Source organism: Herpailurus yagouaroundi, unplaced genomic scaffold, assembly GCF_014898765.1.
Source record: "Herpailurus yagouaroundi ecotype Mexico unplaced genomic scaffold, PumYag 530, whole genome shotgun sequence".
NCBI classification, from domain to species: domain Eukaryota; kingdom Metazoa; phylum Chordata; class Mammalia; order Carnivora; family Felidae; genus Herpailurus; species Herpailurus yagouaroundi.
The window spans coordinates 2,730,692-2,743,072 of record NW_024412747.1 but is presented as its reverse complement, the minus strand read 5'-3'; the positions used below and the strand labels follow the sequence as shown (position 1 = coordinate 2,743,072).

The 12,381-nt window shown below is 46.7% G+C and overlaps 1 protein-coding gene and 1 pseudogene across 13 annotated transcripts in view; one reads left to right on the top strand and one right to left on the bottom strand.

Annotated features, from left to right (window-relative positions):
* Positions 1–12,381, top strand: part of RYR2 (ryanodine receptor 2) — a 768,472-nt gene that overhangs the window by 33,462 nt on the left and 722,629 nt on the right. The window lies entirely within an intron of this gene.
* On the bottom strand, positions 4,366–9,407 carry LOC121023258 (prefoldin subunit 5-like; annotated as a pseudogene).

Sequence of the window (12,381 nt, the reverse complement as noted above, 5' to 3'; positions counted from 1 at the left end):
CCAGGGTGGCCATAACAAAGGACCACAGGCTGAGGGGCCTAAACAAGTGTCCCATGATTCTGGAGACTGGAAGGCCAAGATCAAGGTGTTGGGCCGTCTGGCTTCCCCAGCAGTATCTCTGCTCTGCTTGTAGAGGGCTGACTTCTCACGGCCTCTTCACACGGTCTTTCCTCCGTGTGTGTGTCTGCGGCCTAATTTTCTCTTCTTATAAGGACACCAGTCAGATTGGATTAGGGCCACCCTAATGGCCTCATTTTACCTTAATTACCTCATCATAGATTTTGTGTCCAAATACGGTCACAATGCTGGTAGTTAGGGCTTCAATGTATACATTTTTGTGGAGGACACAGTTTAGTCCATAACACTTCCCATCTTAGCGACCAAGTCTTTTTTTTTTTTTTTTTTTAACTCTTCTGTGTTCTGGATTCATCCTTTCCTCCTTCCCCTCTGTCACCTTTACCTTACTAAGGCTCCCTCGGTGGGAAAGGTGGGGAGCCGACCTCAGTTTCAGCCGGGGCTTGCTCATTGGCCATCCTACAGTGTCCTCGGTATTGAGGATGGCAGGCGGCAGGGGGTGGCCAGGAGCTCTGGTCGGGACACGTCGCTTGGCTCTGTGAGGCTGGGAATGCTGGGGCCTCGGGAGGACAGGTCACGGGCATTGCTGTGGTTTGAGTGTGTCAAGATACAGGGCCTCCGTTCTCTCGCCGCAGTGGACCCTCGTTGGCTGAAAGCCGTAGACATGATGCTTTTCACTTGGATAGAGCTGATGACAGTGGACGAGTTGACACTCAGCCTGGAGGACCATGGATCGCCTGTATTGTGTGTGGACGTGTACCTGCACCTCTCAGATGGCAGTGCTAGGCGTGCTGTGGCGTGAGTTCTTCTCTTTCCAGAGGGCGCAGTGCATCTGCACGGCCACTGGCCATGAGAAAACTTCTCAACTTGCCCCGGCCCAACCCGGGGGGGGGGGGGACTTCCACGTTAAAGCTTTAATTTCCCTGCAGGAGGGACTGTTGTAGGAACAACTTATGAATTGCCAGCCGGTTGCTGTTGCTTTCCAGTAGCACCTGAACTAGCACCTGGGCCGAGAGAAGAATGTACTCACTTAGCTTCATTCACTGGGCTTGGCTTTTACGGGGTGTATTTGTAGGAGAGCGTACCCTTTTGCTTACTGTTTTGCTTCAGGCGCAGTCCTAGGCTTAAGATACACTGCTTTTGGGGCGCCTGGGTGGCGCAGTCGGTTAAGCGTCCGACTTCGGCTCAGGTCATGATCTCGCGATATCTCGCGTGATCTCGCGTGAGTTCCAGCCCCGCGTCAGGCTCTGGGCTGATGGCTCAGAGCCTGGAGCCTGTTTCCGATTCTGTGTCTCCCTCTCTCTCTGCCCCTCCCCCGTTCATGCTCTGTCTCTCTCTGTCCCAAAAATAAATAAAAAACGTTGAAAAAAAAATTTAAAAAAGATACACTGCTTTTTTGGCTTCTGTCCTTCCTACTCTTCCCCTCCTCTCCCTCCTTCCTCACCTTTTTTTTTTTTTTTTTTTAAACGTTGCTAACATGATTACCTACCTGTGATGAATCATCCGGTTTTATAGTCTAGCAAAGTCAGGATAAAAAATGTAAATGTTTTTGTCTAAACAGAGATGCAAAGTGTGAGGACTGCAGTGAGTAATGACTCATGCTTCAAGTACCGTGTGTGGATGTAGATTTATTCCTAATACCAGATGCACCAGGACACGTTTTTTTCCCCCTTCGGCCCACAGAGATGTCAAGAAGCAGAAAATGGGGTTCACACATTTTTTGCGTACAGGGGTGAAACCGGCCGGATCTCACCACATTCTCCGATTTGAGATGTTGACAGAATTGATGTCCCTCTCTGGGTCCGGCTGGCCATCTTCGGTTTCTCTTCTCATATTCCTCCTACCACCGTGGGGCTTGGACGTGTTTCTGAAATGAGCCTTAATAAAAATTTGAGATCTCCATTCAGCTCTCTGTGGTTTTCATCTCAGAGATTCTTCTCGGGGCGCCTGGGTGGCTCCGTAGGTTGAGTGACCGACTTCGGCTCAGGTCATGATCTCACGGTTCATGAGTTCCAGCCCCACGTCGGCTCTGTGCTGACAGCTTGGAGCCTGAAGCCTGCTTCGGATTCTGCCTGCCCCTCTCTCTCTCTCTGCCCCTCCCCTACTCACACACTCTCTCTCTCAAAAATAAACATTAAAGAACAATTACAAAAAAGGAAATTCTTCGCATTATTTAGAATAGAGAAAACACGCTGGACCACTTTAAAGAGACAGTATTCCCTGCCCTTATTCCTCTGTGAATGCTGCTTTAAGTCACTGGTATGTGCCATCCATTTGGCATCTGCTGACACCAGGGGAGAACTGTGTCCAGTGACACCTTCACATCTAGAAGTGCAATGATGGCCACATTTGCTATTTCTGTCTTTCAGAGAATGCTGGAAATTGATGTAACTAGATGTGATGCTCCCTGAATTTACTCCTCCCAATCCCAGATCGCTTGGGACTAGTTACCTACAGAGATGTGCCTGGGATACATACCTGGCATACGTACATTCATGGGTTGGCGGCCTTTGGGGTTTGGTCAAGATGTGGACGGTTAGCGAGGTCCTCCTGGCCACCACCGCACTCTTTGTGACCACGACTCATAATAAGTCTCGATGGCTGGTCAGGAGAGATGGGAAGCAAGCTCTCTCCTTTCCTTCTCGTACTTTCCTTGCAAGAGTGGATCCTGTTGAACACACGTGCAAACATATATGACGCATCTGCTAGGTGCTGGGCAATAGGACATAAATGCTTTTCGTGACCTGTCATCGCAAACACCTGTGCCGTATGAGACCAAACAGAAACAAGAACAAAACCAGGGGTGTAGATGTTGTCCCTGACTTTTCTCAGCTAGTATCATTCCGTGATTTTGGGACCTGTTACTTCGTCAAAGAATAAAACTGGGAACTCACAAATGAGTCTGCGTTGGTTTTATGTTGCAGAAAATACTGAAGGGGTGAAGTCACTTTTCTACCCATCAGGTTAATTCTTTCTAGCTTTGTTCCTGTGGTAGGTGGTATTTTCCCCGTAGTACTTGATGTGTTTAGATGAAACTGTCGTGTGAAGGACACGTTACGTGCGAAAGAGGTGGCAGGTGAGTCTTCTGAGACACAGCATTGTATTGGATTTCAGTTAAGTGTTTGCATTATTTATGAAGCCAAAATAACCCTTTCTTGACTGAGTTTTTACTCTAATGGGAAAAACGCTTTAGCTCGTTAATAGCGGCCAAACCCGTATGGTTGCACGAAACTGAATCCCTCATTCTCGGGTTAAACTCGTAGAGAGTCACCGTCTACTTTCTCGACCTTTTCACTGCTGAGTGCTCCCTTTGAAGTATTTCAGACCTCAGGAGGCATCTGCTCAGTCCATCCTTTTCTTCTGCCTCCATATTAGCCTGTTCCTGATATGGAGTGGCTTTATTCCATCACTGATCTCAGACTGGTGTTTCTTAGGTGTAAATGAAGAAAGCTAACATTTTGGCAGGCATGTCTCAGAATAAGCAGAATCCTTTCTTCCTACCCATCAGATTTTTATGTGCATTTCCAGAGAAGAAAGTGGTTGTTAGAATAACCATCTCTTTTCTCTTGAATGCTTTTATTGTTGGAAATCATTTTTTGTTCAGCGCAGTTTACATTTGTCACTAAAAGGTAGCGAATCACTAAGAAGGAACCTAAAGCCACGTGATTTTTAAGAGCTGAGCTCCTGAGCATGAATTAAAACTACAATGTATCATGTCAGGTTTATCTATGACCTCACATTTTATCACCAAAATCTCTCAAAGGACACAACAAAATCCACACTAGCTTTGGCAACTGAATATTACATATTAGTTTCAGAAATAGGGGAAGATAAATAGGCTACAGTCTAGAAAAATAATTCAAATGCCTTTACTATTCCCAGTGTATCCCATGTGATAGTGAAATGCATAATACAAACATAAAACTTAAGTTGGTAAGACTATATAATGAATTAAAAGCATTTTTTTTAACTTTTACTTATTTTTGAGAGAGAGAGACAGAGCATGAATGAAGGAGGAGCAGAGAGAGGGGGAGACACAGAATCCGAAGCAGGCTCCAGGCTCTGAGCTGTCAGCACAGAGCCCGATGCAGGGCTTGAACCCACGAGCTGTGAGATCATGACCTGAGCTGAAGTTGGATGCTTAACCAACTGATCCACTAAGGTGCCCCTATAATGAATTTTTAATTAATCCCTGGCACTTCAGAAGATGACTCTTTTTTAAAAAAAATAACTTATTGAGAGGAAGAAAAGAAAGAGAATGCTGTCCATGCTGTCAGCACAGAGCCCAACTCGGGGCTCAATCTCACGAACTGTGACATCATGACCTGAGCCGAAATCAAGAGTCAGGTGCTTAACCCACTGAGCCACCCAGGTGCCCCCAGAAGATTGCTCTTAATCAGGTGGTTTGCAGAGATAAGTTTATAAGGTTGGTGTGCTAAATAGGAAAATCGCACGCCCTGCCAATATCCTGCCCTAATCTGTGGAACCTGTGAATGTTCCAGTACAGGCCACAGGGATGTAGCAGGTGTGATTCAATTAGGGATCTCACGATGGGAAGATTATCCTGGATTATTTGGGTGGGTCCAACATTATTACAGGGTTCTGAGAAGGGGGAGGCAGGAAGCGGGGGAGATGCTACGCCACTGGCTTTGAAGCTGGAGGAAGGACGCCACCCAACAGATGGGTGCTCAGAATTTTAAGAAAGAATACAGCCTGGCCAACCCAGTTTAGACTTCCAACCTCCAGAACCTCGTGATAAATTTTAAACTTTAAAGACAACAAAGGGCACAGGGTGTGGCAAGGGTATCTGAAATAAAATTTATAAATCTAATCAGTTTGCCTTTGCAAAGGGAAGCCTTGGCTTCAGCTACGAGACTTGGATTACGTAAGCCAGAGTTGGGCACTGCATATTTCTAGAATTTGGTCTTCAAATGGAATCCTATAAATACTCCCAAGTATGTACCGCATACTTCCTCCGCGGCTGCCTCCGTGGGACCGTGCAGCGCTCTTCCAACAAAGCTGATCCAGACGTTACAGGACGGCCACCTTCTGCGTGTCGGAAAAGCGTAACATTTTACTGGGCCCTTGTCTGAAATCACTCTGTAGCCAAAAAGTGCCACACAAAATAAAAAAGGGTTATTTTTCATAACTTTAGCTGACCGCAGGTACCACTGACATCTCCTTCTCACTAAAGGGAAACAAATGCCCCCGAGGCACGCCGTAGTGCCTCCCCCTTAGCCTGGTATCTGGAGATCAAGGACTAACAGTGTTCCATCTGCAAGGGGGATTTGCTTTGCTTCTGCGAGGCTTTGGGAAGCATTAACCAGCCACCGCCAAACAGTGCTCGTGGCTGCGGAGAGGTTCCAGGCAAAGGAGATCAACCAGAGAATGAGTTGGCATACAATAGGCTTGTTATGAACTACTCATTGCGTGGCTCAACTTGGCTCAGGCAAGAGGAATCAGCAAGTGATAAGGCTATCAGCTGGTGATACGGGAAGGTAGACTTATGGTTGACCTTGAACTCTGGACATTGCACACAGGAGGGACAGCATGAGCCCCGAGAAAACTGAGTTTCCCTTGAATTGTTCTACTGGTTTCCCTTTTTTCATGCAGAAGTCTGCACCTTCAAATAAATTATTGTGACAAGTTGGACTTCTACACGGTCACAGGAAGATGGTAAAGGTCACGGCCCCCTGCGATCCTGAAAATTGTTTTGTGTTTCCATTGACCTTCACAGTGTTGGATTTATGGGAAGGGGGAATAAAAACTGGATTTGACAGTCTCTTCCTTCAACAGAAGGGACATGCCTTTGAGTTTATGACATTAAACAATGCCCTATTTCAAATACTTTCCACGGGAGAAAGAGTGCCCTTCGCTGTTTGACTACCAGTCTGGGAAATCTCTCCTTGGACTTGTTTTGTTAGGGATTAAGTCACGTGCAACTCTCTTCTCCCTCTTTTGCCATTGTACTCAAGATAATCCTGCTTCCTCCCTATGTGATTTTTTTTTTTTTGTTTTTTTTTTTTTTTTGTAAACCAGAAATTAACACTTCTAGTTCACGGTTCCTATGAGAGTAGTTTCTTTACAGCACCTTGTGGAAGATAACAAGATTTAAAACTTAAAGTCTTGGGACTACATAGTTCTCAGTTCTCATTTCCCTGAGCAGCTTTGCTTCTTGGCAAACGGAATATACATTGGTGTTTTATTATTCTAACCGTGGTAATGGTATTTGGGAGTAGTATTGACTCTTAGGCTGGTTACTGTATCATCGGGAACCTGCTTCAGAAAAGAAAATATGGAGATCCTTAACTATAAAATTAAGTAACTATAAAATTACTTGGACTAGAGATGCACATTCCAGAAGAGTACTGAGTGAGCTCTCTGTCAAGTTTGGAACATGTCTTCTGTGACCTAGACGCTAGAGGGCAACAGCTCGTGCCCCCTTTCAATCTGTGGGGGTGTGTTCCAGAAAGCCTTTCTCCTAACAAGTATCTAATTAGGAGTCCTCCACCCCCAAGGAGCTGGAATGGAGGCCTGTCCCACCATCGGCTGTGGGAGGAGAGCCCCAAGTGAAAGCTGTCCAGTCATACTTGTGATTTTAGTCTATTTTTGTCTAGCCTGTTTGTTCAAAACCTTACTAAAATTGGGATAGACTAATGGCCCTCTCTTAAAATTGGATTGATTTTAGCTTGAATATATGTTTTCTTTTCTTTCTCAACTTCTGGATGGCTCTTATTCCAAATGGTATGATTCAAGTATTCCAGTGCAGTCAAGGATCCAAACTATGTCCCTTAGGTAGAAAAATAAATAGAGAGTGGAATTCTTTAGAGCTGCCAGACTGACCTTTTCCATCAGCGCTAAACCCTGAAAAAGAGTGCAGAGATTTAAAGCCTTGAGTTAAAAGGGGAAGAGATTGAGCTATTTGCGTGAAGGAATCCAGAACTCTCTCTTGTTGGGTTCTTCATTCTTACGTATGAATTCATTTTCCTTCTGCTCAGGCGGCACGCTTATTAGCATTGAACACAAGACCCCTTGGGACCCCAGGAAACCACACCCACAAGATCCCAGGTCCCCAGCAGCAGGGTCCCTCTGCCCCATTTCTGAACCAAGCTCTCAGGCCTTGGCAGTGGCAGGAGCTGTCCCCAGGGCTGGGAGCTGCAGGGTCTTTTGGCTCATCATCTCCGTGACAGCCTGCTTCACGGCATGCTTCTCCTGCAGAACTCGCTGGGGTTTCTCCATTTGGTTGGTGAGGAAGCCTGTCTTCCTCTCGAAAAAGCCCTTGGCTTCCTCGGCTGTCTGCTCCCCATCGATGAGCACGTGTTCTGCATCATGTAGCTTCCTGGGGACACATGTAGAGCTTGTCGGTGGGGCGAGTCGTTCTTACCTCTCTTGCTTGTGTTGGACGCGTTCAGACAGTCCTGGGCTTCCACATGGTTGGTCTGTACCACCTTGAGCTGGGTGGCGGGCACGGGCAAGGTCTCCACTTCCTGGTCCGCTGGGTTCTTGAACATTTCTAGCTGTGGTGGGTTTCTCTTGGTGATGATCACTGACTGTGAATTTTTAATAAGGAAGTGAACCCCAGATGACAGAACTGATTTTCTTTTATGGGGTGACTGTTGAGATCTCTTCTGTTACTTAAATCAGGTTAAATAAGAAAGAATTTTGTTTTGGTAAGTCTGGCCTCTGGGTCTGTGGTATATTCACGATTTCTACTTAAAACCTGTTTCTCTTTCTCAGGGATCCTGGTGACACCACCCTCTACTCTAAGAGATTGAAAAGATGAGACAAAAGGAAAGTATCTTTCATAATACAATCAAAGCAACTTTCATTTTTGTCGGCAGGTAGGATATGGGTTTTAGGTAAAATACAAGTGGATGATGGGCATTAAGGAGGTCACTTGTTAGGATGAGCACTGAGTGTTATATATAAGTGATGAATCACTAAATTCTCCTGAAACCGTTATTACACTATATGTTAACTAACTTGGATTTTTTTTAATGTTTATCTTAGTTTTGAGAGAGACAGAGAGAGAAAGAGAGGGAGAGAGAGAGATTGACAGAGCGTGAGTGACAGAGGGGCAGAGGGAGAGGGAGACGCGGAATCCAAAGCAGGCTCCAGGCTCTGAGCCATCAGCACAGAGCCCGATGTGGGGTTCGAACTCACGAACTGCAAGATCATGACCTGAGCCGAAGTTGGACACTTAACTGATGGAGCCACCCAGGTGCCCCTAACTTGGATTTAATTGAAAAAAAAAAAAAAAAAGAAAAAATATATAATTTGTATATGTATATATGTAAATTGATATATATATATATAAATTTATATATATAAGATTTACATATATATAATTTACATATATAATTTATATGTAAATTATACATATATAAATTATATATATATATATATATATATATATATATATATCTATATATAAATATGACTCGATCTTATTCCTTCTGGGAATTTATTTTTTTTAACCAAGTATGTACTCCATGTACATCTGTTAGCAGTGATGTCAGTGATCATCACTTGGGCTGGAGACCTGGAGAAACGCAGCCTTACATTCGGTGGTATCTTGGCTAGCAGATGCCCCCAGGCCCATTGGCATTGGTGTTGCTCTGGTTTTGTTGATGCACATTTGTATTTTAGAAAAATAGATTGGGTCATGAGTTTCCAAGTGAATTTCCTTTTCCATTTTCTTTCTTAAGATGCACGCATTAAAATTTTTGTACTTCAGATAAAAATCAAGATCAGCTCTGATGGTCTCTTTGGCTCCCTCTTCATTTCCCATAGGAATGGTAAAAATTTAATTATTCATGCATGAAAATGGCATTTGAGACCTTGAAAATGGAGACTATTTGGAAGGGAAAGTCACTTGTGGCGTAAGAGCTCTGAACACAGAAGAGGGGTGAGTGGTGTAACCTTGACCATAGGAGAAGTCCAGGAGACCCGGAACGGACCCTGCTCACTAGTCAGCAGGGCCCGAGATAGCCTCTCCCTCCTGCACATCGCCGCCCTTGAGTCACATACCCTGTGCCGCACGACACGTGATGCAGAAGGGATCCAACGGCCACCAGGGTTCCTTGCCTGCATGGACTCTGAGTCCCGTTACCCATCTGATAAGTGAGAAAATAGTGTGGGTGTTAAGGAACAAAGAACTGAGAATATGCAATACCAATATAAAGACCGTATTTAGGTTAACTCAGCCCAGCTGGTCCACAGACATTGGCGTTCTCTCCACATTCCAGAACCACAGATGGCCGGTCAGCCTCAATGGCTTCCTCTCCAGCCCTGTGCCATCGGTTACGGGATGAATCCAAGGACAGGGGCATAACGTGTAAGGACAAGTGATAAGTTAATACTCCTACTCTGTTTCACATCCCCTGTGGTGGATCCATAGGATCTTTTGTTCTGATAAACATTGTGTTTTGAAACATATTTAGGTATTTATTGGGGGGAGCAGTGAAAGAAAGAAGAGGTGAGTATTTAGTGCCACTCACTATTCTGAGTATTTATTTAATTCTTCCCAAAATACTATAAAGTAAGTGCTCTTATTTTTTCTGTTTTACAAGTATGGAAACTGAGGCAGAGAGGATTTTTTTTTTTTTTTTTTGGTAACTTTCCCCAGGTGAAGCAGCCAATTAGAAGCAGAGCTGGCCTCAGAGCCCAGCCCCTAAGCTCAAGTGCAATCCGCTTCTGCCCCGTCTCAGCCTCAGTTCCTGGGGTTAGGGTAGCTGCACATCCATACTTTCCTCCCCGGGCCTCCCACCCGCCCTCGCTACCAGCTTAGGTGAGAAATGGGGTAGTTCCCATTTCTCTTGGGTCCCCATTGGGATCACGCGTGGAGCTTTTTCAAGGAACGCTTTCTGAAAAAAACCAGGGGCAGGGAGAGGATATGAAATGAGGAAAAGGAAAACGGAAAAGCAGAGAAGGAAATAGATGAGGTTGAGGAGAATGAATTTCTTTCCCTCATCCTGACATTCTGCACTGCGCGTCTCCTGCACACGCCTGGGCTTTCAAGGAGTTTCCCCGATCGATCTAGAATGTGAGTAGGCAGTTGCTGGGTGAACAGAAGCCACAGCAAGAAAGGCGTCGTGTACCTGGAATTCTTGGGGTTTTTGAGTCAGCCACTGATTCTTCTCTTTTTGTGTGTGGGGGCTCTTTGGTGTCCCTCTGAAGTTATCCCGGCCCCTGAGGACAGAAGATAGTTCCTCACGTGGCCCTGCCCCACCTCTTCCCTCCCTGCCGCACTGACCTCTTGGTCACCCCTTCCATCCCATCCATCCAGACCCCATAGTGTCCCCTTCCCCCAGAACCCATTCTCTGTCCTGCCTGGTCTGTCCAAAGGGGACCGTCCCCATGGCTTATGTCTGCCACCGCCCCTCCTAAGCCGACAGAAGGCTCTCCTGGGGGCTGCTAACTCATTGCTGCATGACGGTGCTTCCTTTCAGGGTCCAGAAGCTTCTCTTTTGGTGTCTGGCCGATTGCCTAATGGCCTGTTGTCTGCGGTTCAGCTCTCTCCCTTCCGGCTCACTGGCGTGACTTCTGGGTCCGTGGCTCAGTGAATAAGCAAGTTCAGACGCTTGGCTCCGGCCACTTTGTTCTTGTAGACTCATCCCCTTATTGCCTCCAGGAAAATTAGCTGCCACATTCGACTTAAGACAAACCAGTAGGGCCTCCCAAACAACACTCTGTTTCTTTAGGGTCGATGCAACAATATGTGGTCCCAACATTAGCGAGGGAAGCTGTCTCATTTCTATTTTTTTTCTTCTTTTGGCTCATCAATTACATATTTATTGAGCACTTACTAGGCTCTGTAGAGGTTGAAGACAAACATACGGACACAGCGTGCGAGAGAATTCCTGCTCCTATAATGTTTTCAGTCTTGGTTAAAGCACATATACACAGGGGGCCTGAATGGCTCAGTCGGTTAAGCATCCGACTTTGGCTCAGGTCATGATCTCGTGGTCCATGAGTTCAAGCCCCGTGTCAGGCTGTGTGCTGACAACTCAGGGCCTGGAGCCTGTTTCGGATTCTGTGACTCCCTCTCTCTCTGCCCCTCCCCTGGTCACAGTCTGTGTCTCTATCAAAAATAAACATTAAAAATTAAAGCACATCTACACAGAAGGGGCTAATTAATAGTATAAGGTAAGTGCCAAATGGGCCTCCAGACTGGGTTTATAAATACCACAGACCTTTATTTGTACAGAAGCAAAAGCAATGCCCCATCGTTAATAGACGAGTTACTGTCCTACACACCCAGGAAGCTCTTAAAGAATTATACAAGAGGCACTTTTCATGTGTTTTTCACTACTTCTGTTTTTTGCACTTCGTTAGTAGCCTGGGGCTGTGGTGAGCCCCCAGAGGTAGGATTGAGGCAGGTTGGTGGGGAACGGGACAGCAGGCGGGGAGAATACCCAGAGAGCACACGGAACAGGAGCGGGAATAGATCTGCGTACCCAGAGTCGAGGGTTCGTTTAGGGCCAAAGGTGGTGCTTTCTCGCCTGAGAAACACCCAGAAAGGTCAAAAACAGATTTCTGTCCCCAAGCCCCACCCTGCGTGCACACACGTACACACACACCAACAGTCCTTCCTCCGTCAGTGCGTCTTCCTTCCAGATACAAATACAAGTATGTGCACTGCTCATTTAGGAAAGTAGTTCCCACACCCAGGGCATTGACCTGACCTCCACACAACCAGGCAGGCTCTGGCCTGCGCCTCGGGGCCTGAAGCGAGTGATGTGAGGAGACGGGGGACAGCGTAGAGCCCAGTCGGATGTTGGTGCTGGGGTGCCCTAACTGCTCCCGTGTGGCTCTTGGCTGCGGGCCTCGTTTCGGCCCGCAGCTTGCTTGGGTTCCTTCCGGGCCAGGTGTACCATTCTCCCTGTCAGTCCGTGAGCACCCATCGGCACGCCGGCCCCATTGACCTCTGTGTTGTTTGCAACCAGGAGCTCTGGTCTGGTTGTCCGTCTGTGGTCACCCAGGCCTTTCGTGGCCTGCATCATCCCGGTGAAGATCCTCCACGGGTTCCCCATCTCTTGTGGCTGTAACGGGACCTTTAGTGCCCGGGCCCTAGGTCTGCTCCTCGTCACTTCTCACCTGGACCCGGACGGGGCTCCCTATCTCCAGCCCATCTCCCTCCCTTGTTGCTTGCAGTAGGACCTGGAGGGGCCACAGTGACCTCTCATCCCTGGCAGGTGCCTGCCTGAGACTTGGCCCGTGGGGATTTGTGTCCGTCTTGCTTTACATCTGGTGCTTGGAACTCCCGTCACCTGCGGTCTCCAGCTGTGCAAGCCCTGTGGCGGG